This window comes from Chiloscyllium plagiosum, unplaced genomic scaffold, assembly GCF_037043375.1.
Source record: "Chiloscyllium plagiosum isolate Xiang-an unplaced genomic scaffold, Cpla_swu_hap1 HiC_scaffold_31, whole genome shotgun sequence".
NCBI lineage: Eukaryota > Metazoa > Chordata > Chondrichthyes > Orectolobiformes > Hemiscylliidae > Chiloscyllium > Chiloscyllium plagiosum.
The window spans coordinates 13130056-13140649 of NW_028270169.1; the positions used below are offsets into that span (position 1 = coordinate 13130056).

The 10594-nt window shown below is 43.8% G+C and overlaps 1 protein-coding gene across 2 annotated transcripts in view; it reads left to right on the forward strand.

Annotated features, from left to right (window-relative positions):
* The window catches only part of mrps23 (mitochondrial ribosomal protein S23), a 28706-nt gene extending 18463 nt beyond the window's left edge, over positions 1-10243 (forward strand). The window contains exons 5-6 of one of the 2 annotated variants that reach the window (XR_015752324.1): positions 5816-5962; positions 10086-10243. The gene's annotated coding sequence lies outside the window, so the exon portion shown is untranslated. The remainder of the gene's footprint in view (positions 1-5815; positions 5963-10085) is intronic. The other variant, XM_087977256.1, reaches the window with a different exon arrangement.
* Positions 10244-10594: the final 351 nt, after the last annotated feature.

The window sequence follows — 10594 nt, forward strand, 5'->3', positions numbered from 1 at the left end:
CTCTCACTTTGCCCCGCATTCAGCTCTTTTGTCCATGAGGTCAGGAGCTGAGTGGCCCTGTTTGAATCCAAACTGAGTGTCAGTGAGCAGACTAATGCTGAGTGGCAGTGATAGACTGTTTGTTTGTTATCTGAGTATGTGTAAGCTGCACATGATTTTATATCATCAGTATCTGACTGAAGAGTTGAACACAAGACCAGCCTGGATGACTGCACAGGAGAGAGTTCATCTCATCTCGTCCTGGATCATTAATGAAACCCCAGACCCTATCTGTCTTCCTGTTTTAGGTGTCAATGCTGTGTTTGAGCATATCAAGACTGGGTGTCCAGGCGTGATAGGTTGGATTGGGGAGTAGTGGAGGAGACAAGCTTTTGGAAGGTAACTCTTTGGTTTTGTTGAGTGAGAGTTGTTTGCACTGATGACCATTCTTATTGTGTCGCCATAGTCTTACCAGACCATAGGGGCTGCTCTCTCATTAGAGAGAAGCGACTGGTGGTGATTTAACCTGAGGGCCACCAGACCTCAGGTGAGGGAAGAGGTTGAGAAGGAGAGTCCTTCATAATAACCTCAAACCGATGATGGGAATTGTGAACCCGTGCTGTTGGCATCACACTGCTCTGCAAACCAGCAATCCAGCCAACTGAGCGAAACCGCTCCCCACTGACCAGCAGAACCTAGGCACCTTGTATCTGCTGTTGCCGTTCCCAGCTTCCCTGCAGCAGCCCTTCCTTGTCAATGGAAAGATGGTGATGCAGTGGGAATGTCACTGGATCTGAACTCGTGGCTAATGCTTTCGGACCCTGGTTTCAAATCGCACTAATGAAAGCTGGCAGGATTTAAATTCAGTTGAAGTTATTCTCAGTGACAGTGACTGTGATAATGAAGGTGCCTTCCTATTATCTAGTTTAGAAACTTTGCTGTCGGTGTGATTCCAGACCCACAATAAAATGAGTCTGCTCCACCATTCAAACATGGCTGTGCTGCTCAAACCCATTCTCTTGCCTTCTCCCTGGAGCCCTTGATCCCCTTCCTAATTGAGAACCCATCTATCTCTGTCTTAAAAACAGCCAATGACTTGGCCTCCACAGCCTTCCGTGGCAATGAGTTCCACCCTCTGGCTGAAGAAATTCCCCCTCCTCTCAGTTCTAAAGTGTTGTCCCTTCACTCTGAGGCTGTGCCCTCAGGTCCCGGTCTCTCCTACCTGTGGCAACATTTCCACATCCACTTTATCCAGGCATCTCTGTATTCTGATCACCTGCGCAACCCTCCCCAGCCCTTCTAAACTCAATTGAGTACAGACCCAACGTCCTCAACCACTCTTCATATGGTAAGCAACAGTGTCCATCTCCCCAAAAGAAAACTCAAGTAAAACAACTTTAATCCCACAGGAGCTTCAGTGATGTGTCTGCTCCTGGGTCTCGGAATTGTACGTTCCAGCTCCCACACAGACCGTCCCTGTGTGAGTGCTGTCAATGGCGGGTGGGACCTGCGAGATCCACTTCAAGCTTTCGAGCCTGCTGCTTTCCACTCATGAGAACCCGCCAGTGAAATGGAAAGCGACCTCGCTGGGAAGGGAGTGACAATTCTGAACATTGTGTCTATGCCTTGTCCACTTACAACCAGCAGCTCTTCGGCCTGACAGAGTGCCGTGAGAATCTGACAACACCTGGAATAATGTAACTCTTCGTTTGACTTTCTGACACCCTGCATTGATACCTCTTGCATTTGTAAACTATTATCACTGCTGTCAAATCAACTACATCCAATAGCTGGACCTCTTTCAGCCAGCTTCCCCCAGTAATACTGTCAGTACTTATTGTCTGCTTTAAGACATCTGACATGATAATTCTCCAGTCTGCACCGAGTTAATGGATTGGAGCCAAGATACCAAGAAGTTGTCATTTTTTGTTCTTTATTCTTTCATGAGATGCAGTAAGGTCAGACTCTGTTGCTCATCCCTGACTGCTCTTGCACTGGGTGACTGAATGAGGGACATTTCAGAGGGTGGTTAAGAGTCAGCCACATTGCTGTGGGTCTGGAGTCACACATGGGCCAAACTGGGTAAGGGCAGCAAAGTTAATACCTGAGTGAACCAGTTGACCTTTGATTGACAGTCTCTGTGATCACGATCACTGAGAATAGCTGTCAATTCCATATTTATTGATTGAATATGAATTCCACCAGCTAATGAAGTGGGGTTTGAACCCATGTCCTCAGAATACTGGATTGGGATGATTAGTGCAGTGTAATTATCACAACCCCTCTCTCCCCCCCCCCCCCCCCCCCCCCCCCCAACCTCAGGATTACTTGCAGGGAAGGTGTTGGTCTCGTGGTATTATCACTGGACTATTAGTCCAGACACTCTGATAATGTGATGGGACCTAGGTTTGAATCCCGCCATGGCAATTGGTGGAATTTGGATTCAATTGGGGATGGGAAAGAAATCTGAAATTAAAAGTCTCACGATGACCATGAATCCATTGTTGGAAAAACCCATCTGGTTCACTAATGTCCTTTGGGGAAGGAAACTGCCATCCTAACCTGGTCTGGTCTACATGTGACTCCAGTTCCACAGCAATGTGGTTGGATGAATCTGCCCTCTGGGTATTTAATGGGTACTAAATGCTGGCCTTAACCAGTGATGCCCATATCTCTTGAATGAGTAACATCAAAAGGTGTTGGGGAGCAACGATTGTGAAAATTGCATCGTGATTATAACTCCAAGATAATCCTGTGAAGCTGTCTGTGTATCAGGGGAGTGTGTGTGTGTGTTTGGCGGGTGGTGTTTGTGTGAACATCTGTGGAGTTTATAAGAGTTGGTGTGTTCGGAGGATTGACTGCGGGGGGTGTGTGTGTGTGTGAGAGAGATTTGGCTTGACTGCAAAGTCCTGCATAGTAGAACCAGCATCACGTGCCCCAAGTTTCTGGTCCTAGGTGACGAGGCACCTTTTAATTGATCATGCTAAAGCTGTATAAAACACACACACCTGCACTCTGCTGCAGGATTCTGTTCAAGTCTGGGTGTCCTGCTTTGGAGAGGGTGCAAAAAGCCATCAACATGGATAAGAGGCCTATAGAAATGTGCACAGACTTGAGAAGATGTTCTAGACTTCACTACAGTGAGAACAGAGAGGTGTTTAAAATCGGGTAGAGTTCAGACACAAGTTGATCACTGTAAGGACAATATCAAAGATCCTGGGGAGCAAAGAACTAGTGACTTTGTGATGAAAAAATCTTCTTTACATAAAAAATGAAATATTTCAGACTTCCAGCATCAGCAGTAAAGTTGGAATAAATGGAAACCGCCAGCAGCTCGGGCATATCGTTGGAGAGAGAAGTGGAGTTAACATCCACAGATATGGGATGTTAGCCCATGGTTTCTGAGGAACAGGGAGTTTTTCCCCAGCATTTTCTGTTTCTTACACAGTGATTAGGATTTGGTAAACACTGCCTGATGTGGTGGCATATACAGACCTTCAGAAAGGAATAGAGAATTTAAAAAAAACTGAACTGGAGCGGTCAGTGTTGGACTGGGGTGGTTAAAGTCAGAAATCACATGACACCAGGTTATACTTCAACACATTTATTTGGAATCACAAGCTTTCAGAGCGCTGCTCCTTCATCAAGTGAAGAGAAAGCTCAGGGAGGGGGACAATCAGAGATAATAGGGTGGCACGGTGACTCAGTGGTTAGCACTGCTGCCTCACGGCACCAGGGACCCGGGTTCGATTCCAGCCTCGGGCAATTGTCTTTGTGGAGTTTGCACATTCTCCTGTGTTGGTGTGGATTTCCTCCAGTTTCCACCCATAGTCCAAAGATGTGCAGGTTAGGTGAATTGGCCATGGGAAATGACCCATTGTGTTCAGGGATGTGTGGATTTGGTGCTTTACTCGGGGGTAAATGTAAAGTAATAGGGTAGGGGAATGGATCTGGTCACTCTTCGGAGGGTCAGTGTGGACCGGTTGGGCCAAAGGGCCTGTTTCCACACTGTAAGGATTCTATGATTAATAGTAAGGGAAAAGTCAGGAGTGGAACGAAATGGATTGCTTTTTGAATAGAGCTAGCACCATCTTAATGGGCCAAATGGTCTCCTTCCAAGACATTCTTTTGTAATGTTCTGCAGAGATTCAGTCAATGAAAATGTTCAAGACAGAGTGATGTAGATCTCTAGACCTGAAAGATAATGCATGATTGGAGATAATGTGGGAAAGTGGTATTGGTGGGGAGGGGGGAAGATCAGCCATGCTCCGGGTGGCAGAATGGACCTGCGGGGCTGAACGGCTGCTTCCTGTTCCTCTTTCCCCTGATCTTATTCTGTTCTGGTGGTCACTTGAGAACAAAGGTGGCAAAACCGTTTTGAATCTTCAGTAGGGACAAATAGTCCCATTCATCAGAATATTTCCGCAAATCATACTGATCAGATAATCCTTTTGTGAAATTCCTATTCTTTAAAACTCACCAGGTGTGACAGGTTTCAGGAAAATAAACTGCATCGTATATCTCCAACAGGAAGAGCTTAACTAAACATCACTCTTTACCTAAATCCCCTGAGGCTGAAATATGCAGAGTGTACACTAAAACAAAATACTTTATTAAGTAACTTATTCTATATATTAAAGAGACTGTCTTCACCATCGGTGTCCTTTTTAAAACAAAAATCAAAAGCCATTATTATCTGTTTTGTTTTCTGTCAAACTGTCATGCCTTTGCACATTAAGCACTGGTATTGGGATTTTGAGATGGAGCACCACTTTGGCAATTTTAATGTCCAAGTGATTGAGAGGCAACTGAATTCACACACATGTTAATACTGAAGCAAGCTCAAGATTAATGCCAGCAAAAGTGTGTGCCAGAGAAACTTGACATCTGTACAGAGAAAGCAACAATGTTTTGGGTCCAGTGACCCTTCAAAAGGACAGAAGATTGCTGGGGAAGGGTGAGATGTATATTGATGATGGGATGGCATCTCTATCTCGTTCTGTTTCTTTCTCTCTCTCTTCCTCTCTCTCTCTATTTATTTCTCTCTATCTACTTTTACTTGTTTTCTCTTTATTTTATTTCTCTCTCTGTATCTACTTTTATTTTTTCTCTCTTTTTATTTCTCTTTTCTCTCTCTGTTTTTATTCTCTTTTCTCTGTTTTTATTTCCCTTTTCTCTCTCTCTCTTTATTTCTTTACTCTTTTTATTTCTCTTTTCTCTCTCTCTATTTTTATTTAATTTTTCTCTAATTTTATTTCTCTTTTCTCTCCTCTCTCTCTATGCCTCTTTCTCTTTTCTCACTCCCCCTCTCGTTTTTTTCTCCACATACTATCTTCTGTTCTGGTGGAGGGTCACTGGGCTCAAAGCGTTAACTCTGCTTTCTCTCTCCACAGATGCTGCCAGACCTGCTGAGTTTCTCCAGCAATCTCTGTGTTTGTTTGAGTTTTCCAGTACGTGCAGTGCTCAATTGGTTTGAGATTATCCTCCCAACTCACTTTAAACAAAGGACCAGAATAAAATGGATATTACATCTCTCTTGTCACAATGGTGGCAACTTTGCTGATTTCTGAACACAATTTCCCTAAAGTCATATTTGAAATTGGATAAACTCATTACTATTGATTTTTTTTTAAAAAAAAGAAATAATCTCAGTAATACTTGAAACGAAAGTGAAAATTTAAATTATGTGCAGCTTCCTTCAGCCTCAGGTTGTTTCTTCACCATTAAGGTTGGGAAAAACAAATTCTCAAGGCCTTAATCTAATTTTTTTTAACAGCTAAAGGAAGATGAGAGTGGTTATTTTCTTAATATTTTCCTCCTGTCCCACCAATGACAGGTCATCATGAGATAAATCTTCAGAGGCACCAGCCACCCTCCTGTTCCACACAGAAGTGACTATTCTTCATTGACGGACCAAGTTACAATGGGCTTCACAATGGGGAGATGATGGTATTATTGCCAGACTCTGAATCCAGAGACCAAGGTAATGTTCTGGGGACCTGGGTTCCAAACCCAGCCATTAGCAGATGGTGAGCTGTGAATTCAATTTTTAAAAATGTCTGGAATTAGGAGCAGATTGTTGGAAAAACCCATCTGGGTCACTAATGTCCTTTAGGGAAGGAAACTGCCACTGTTATCTGGTCTGGCCTACTTGTGACTCCAGACCCACAGCAATGGGGTTGACTATTCACTGGCCTCTGAGTAATTAAGGATGAGCAATAAATGCTGGCCCAGCCAGTGATGCCTGGAATGAATGAAAAACAGCACAAACCTTACGTAGCAGAAGACATTCATAGAGATAGGAAACCAACATGAGAAAATAGAGTTAAGGTGTCAATGTCAAAAGATCCTTAAGGGGCTGTATGACCTCTGGCTCGTATCCACAAGTGCATTTTCCACTCCCATGGTTAGGATTGGGAATCCTAACCAACTTTATTCCATATCCAAGAAAGAACCTGCATTTACATAAAATCCATCTACTTGATAGAGTGTCCCAGAAAAACATTGCAGCCAATGAATTGATTTTGATTGTATGTGTTTATGTACACATCAGTAAAGGACTTGACAAATGGTCTCTTTCCTTTGAAAATAGATAGCTGAGGGATAGCCTAACGAGATCTTTAAAATTAAGGAAGGATTTAATGGGAGTAGATACAGACAGAATGTTTCCTGTTATAGAGTCATAGAGGTGTACATCATGGAAACAGACCCTTTGGTCCAACTCGTCCATGCTGACCAGATATCCCAACTCAATCTAGTCCCATTTGCCAGCACTTGGCCCATATCCCTTCAAATTCTTCCTATTCATATACCTATTCACATGCCTCTTAAATGTTGTAATTGTACCAGCCTCCACCACTTCCTCTGGCAGCTCATTCCATACACGTACCACCCTCTGCGTGAAAACGTTGCCCCTTAAGTCCATTTTATATCTTTCCCCTCTCACCCTAAACCTATGCCCTCTAGTTCTGGACTCCCCCACCCCAGGGAAAAGTCTATTTATCCTATCCATGCCCCTCATGATTTTTTAAACCTCTATAAGGTCACCCCTCAGCTTTCGATACTTCAGGGAAAACAGCCCCAGCCTATTCAGCCACTCCCTGGCAACATCCTTGTAAATCTTTTCTGAACCTTTTCCAGTTTCACAACATCTTTCCAATAGGAAGGAGACCAGAATTGCACACAATATTCCAACACTGGCCTAACCAATGTCCTGTACAGCCGCAACGTGACCTCCCAACTCCTGTACTCAATACTCTGATCAATAAAGGAAAACATACCAAACGTCTTTGTCACTATCCTATCTACCTGCAACTCCACCTTCAAGGAGCTATGAACCTGCACTCCAAGGTCTCTTTGTTCAGCAACACTTTCTCGGACCTTACCATTAAGTGTATATGCCCTGCTATAATTTGCTTTTCCAAAATGAAGCATCTTGTATTTATCTGAATTAAACTCCATCTGTTGTAGGAAAGAGCTTGACTAGAAGCCATTAGTCCTAAAGTAACTCCACAGAAGCCAGTACCCCGTCACCAAGTCCCCCTTTATTTACACATGGAGAGCCCTTAACACTGATCCAGCTCCCTCAGAGCAAGCTCTCAGAGTGAACAGAACCTCGGACACTCCTGTTTTTTGGGGGGTTTTTTTGAGTTCCTGATCTCCCTCAGGGTCAGTTCCCAAACTCAATTATACTTTCTGGCCTGGAAAACTACAAAAGAGGAGGCAGAGAATCCCAAAGGGTGGGGGTGCGTCAGGTTGCCGCTGAGACAGATGGGCCTTCTGCCACACAAGGAGAAAGCAGATTCAGGAATTGAGTGGATCCCAGTGTATTAGTCCCTGACTGTGAGAACACAACTTCAGCAGCAAAAACAATCCTGCTTCTCCCCACTGAACAGATTATTCCTCAATGTTCTTTATCTTATTGCATGCCAACTCTTTATAACTAATAAAGCCTTTTCAGTTACTCTTTTATAAATCCATTCACAAGATGTGGTGCTACAGTCCAGGCCAGTATTTGCCCCAGTGGGTAATTAAGAATCAACTGCTTTGGGTCTGGGGTCACAAATAGGTCAGACCAGGTAAGGACAGCAGTTACCTTCTCTAAAGGGTATTAATGAACCAGATGGGATTTTACCAACAATGGTTTCATGGTCATCATTAGACTCTTAACTCCATAATTATTTTTAAATTACTGAATTTAAATTCCACCTCATGATAGGATTTGAACCCAAGTATCCAGAACATGACCTTGGTTTTTAGACTAATAGCCTAACCACGAGGGTATTGCCTCCACTCCATAGTTGTATTGTGATTTCTGGGATGAGTCTGTTCCCATAGCCTTTCCTTACTCCTGTTTCTGTCTGTCAGCCGAGGCTCCCTGATTGGACCAATCAGGGAACTTCTATGAGGTCCACCTGGCTGACCTCGTTACTACAAGTACGAGATATTCAGCAAGAAAAACAGTGAGAAGTTTGAAAGAAACATCTTCTCCCAAAGAATGGTGAGAATATGGAGCTCATGTGGAGTGTCTAGCATAGGCGCAATTAAGAGGAGGTCAGCTAAGCTTGCAATGGAGAAGGGAGTAGGATTTACAGGATGGATTTAAATGAGGGAGGCTCAGGTGAACATAAATGCTAGCAGGGATTGGCTGAGGGGAAAGGTTTGTTTCTGTGCTGCTGGTGCAATGTATGTAAGTGTGGTATTGTACTGTGAGCTAATGTAGCAACTAATTTGCAGAGGTTGAAGGTCCACTGACAGCAGTACTCGTAATCTATTGAGTACTGTGAGCAGTTTTGATCCCTTTATTTAAGAAAAGGTATTTCATTGGAGGAGGTTCAGAGAGGGTTCACGAGGGTGATCCCCGGAATGGAGGGATTGTCTTATGAGCTGGGGCTAAACAGGTTGGGACTCTACTCACTGGAGTTTAGAAGACTGAGAGGTGATCATTGACAGGGTAAAGGTTTCCACCTCTTGGGAGAGTTTAGGACCAGAGGGTACTGTCTCAAAATAAAGGGGTGACAATTTAAGACTGAGGTGAGGAGGAATTCCCTCTCTCAGAGCGTAGGGAGTCTTTGGAACTCTTTGCCACAGAGAGCTGTTGGGGCAGAGTCCATGTGTGTATCTAAGGCTGTGATAGACCCTCGATCAGTCGGATCAAGGGGAAAGGGCAGGAAAGTGGATGTGAGGAATGTCGGATTGGCTATGATCCTATTTCTTGTCAGAATTGGCTGGAGGCATTGAATGGCCTACTCCTGTTGCCATTTCTTATGGCTGTGGTTTAGCGAGTGGAGTGTGCTGGTTGAAGAATAAAGCTCAGCCAGGACCTTGAGAGGAGTCCCCTAACTGCGGGAGGGCAGGCAGGGCTTCAGATTAACATCTCGCCCAAAGCCAGGCTCCTCAGAGCATGTCGCACTCCCTCAGTACTGCACTGAAGATTATGTGCTCAATCTGATGCTGGGGCTTGAGCTCCTGGTCTCCTGACTCTTGACACCAAGCTCAGAGACCCATAATTCTCCCCCACTTTGCCATCCCAGCACCCACCCCCTCTCTCAGCTCACAGCTGATCTCCAAAGTTCAGTTTCACGTCAGGCAGTGCATTAGCCCACTGAACAAATTTGCAAGCTATTAACAGTATCTGTTATTATAAGGAATAATAGATTACTGTGGTGTGATTTCAAAGCAAGAATGTAATCTCAGGGTTCAGATGACAGTTCAGTCAAGTTTTTTTTCCCCTCAGCTTCCAGTTTGTGCTTTATAATGTAATTTAAACCTAGGAATTAGATGACTGCTTTGAAATGGTTCCCAAGTATCCATTATCCTTGCATGTACGGAGAATATTGCAATCATTTGCACATCTCTGTGTGGTGTTTAATACATCAGTGCAATGTGCCAGACTGAGCAATTCAGTGTGAGGGCAGAGACAGATTCAGCTGCTCTGTGTATTTTGTCAATCAAAATGAATAAGTGACAGGGCGCTGTTCAGAAATTGGCAGTCAGTAATTAGAGATTAGTCACAGGCAGGGCTAAAGCAGATACAAGTCATTAGCATTTCTAAATGCCAGGTTTCAGCTACAGCTGTACATTATATCTGTTTATTATCATTCCAGGCTTTGTTATCGATATGAACTTGCATTAGATTTGTCTGAAGACAAAGGAAGATTGCACGGGCCTGATTTAAGGCTTTATTAAACAGCAACATTCAACTTTCCCGTGGGAATTACTATTTAAGCAACAGAATTAAAGATGAAAAATGAAAGCCTGCTGAAGTTTATCATAATTTGTGTTACCTGTTTATTTTCCAAACTGGGAACAGATGGCGAGACTCCTGCTTTTAACACAAAGCAGAGAACAGAGCTCCTGCTATTTAAACTGCACTGTCAGTTTGAGGAATTAAAGGTGCTTCTTGATTTATATGAGAAGGTTCCAAAGGTGGTTCTGTCAGCCGCACACAGTGTCCGTGACTCTCCAACATTTGGAGAACCAGCTGAATTGAGAAACTTGAAAAATGTGCCGTCTTTGAGGATGTTGTTCATAGAATCCCAGTGTGGAAATAGGCCTTTCGGCCCAGCAGGTCCACACCAACCCTCTGAAGGGTATCCCACCAAGACCCATTCCT